Source organism: Capsicum annuum, chromosome 10 (assembly GCF_002878395.1).
Source record: "Capsicum annuum cultivar UCD-10X-F1 chromosome 10, UCD10Xv1.1, whole genome shotgun sequence".
NCBI lineage: Eukaryota > Viridiplantae > Streptophyta > Magnoliopsida > Solanales > Solanaceae > Capsicum > Capsicum annuum.
In genome coordinates this window covers 46,269,383-46,270,760 of record NC_061120.1, presented here as the reverse complement: position 1 = coordinate 46,270,760, position 1,378 = coordinate 46,269,383, and positions in this window count along the sequence as shown.

Here is a 1,378-nt window from a genome sequence, read left to right as displayed (position 1 = left end):
TTCTATTAGAAAAGTAAGTATTTCTAGTATTTTTATGGTGGTACCAATGTTTCATGAATAAGTATGATATGAGGATGTAATATTCACAACCAACCAAAATAAGAGTTTCCAATATCCAACCAATGTATTAACTATGTGAGTCAAAATCCACTCAAGCCAACCAACCATCTATGATACAATATAGTCTGTAAACCATCAAGAGAAATACTCAGTGAAAAGTTTATTGATACTATATAAATCCCAAAATATAGGCTTGTTCCACCAAAAAAGTATAACCAAACATACATAAATCAATATCTGGCCAACAAAATCATACAAGACACCACATGATCGCAAATAGCAAATAATGTCTCAAAACTACCAAATATTATCCACATAGGCCCCTACACGGGCACATGAATCACCTAAACACATTTTCCATGATACAACCCCACACCCATAGCATGCTTTTATATCATCATTAAATACCCAACCTAATTTGAAGAAAGTTAAGCCATAACCTACCTCGAATAATAAAAACTTATCTAAAATACTTTAATTTGGAGATTTTCCCTCACGAACGGACCCTGAATCAACTAAAATGTATAAATAAAGAATGTACGCATCAAAAAAATCCAACAATACCCATATTGCCTATTTTTTAGTCGGGTTGAAAATAGACCTTCGAAATAGATTTTTGAAATAGAAGGGTAAAATTATAATTTTATTTTAGAAACATGTTCCTCATACTCATAGGAGTCTATATCTGAAAACCCATGTTTAAACGAGTTTAAAATGAGGTTCAAATCAAAGAAAAACTATTTTCAAACTTTAGCAGCAAAAACCTCCAAAACCTATATTGAAATTGAGAATTTAAAGTTGTTTTGAAGATGAAATCGAGAGACAAAAATAAAAATAAAAATATTCAAAACTTATCCAAGGAAGAAATCTCAAAAATTCCTTTTGAATTGTTCAAACTCGAGCTCCCGAACCCCAACAATGATAAAAATACGTATTGATTCTCAACTTGGGTAGAAATCATGAAAAATAAAATAGAAGTTCTTGGTAAATGAGAGAAATGGAGTTATAAATTGATAGATAATGATAATACAAGAAAAACGCACTGAAAATCGTCAAATTCAAAGCTTCCTAGCTCCAAAAATGTCAAAAATATGAAATAAGGTCCATTTCTAGCCTTGACCATCAATGATGGCCGCTAAAAAGGCATTTTGGCCGCAAAACCAGCCGAGTCAAATGGTCAAAGGCTAGTAAAGCGGTCGACCAGCCACTTTAGCACCTACACCAGCACCAGCAATCTTCAAAAATTATTTTTGACCCACGAAACTCATTCAAAATCCTATGAACATGATCTAATAGTAAAATTCAATTGTTAAACACG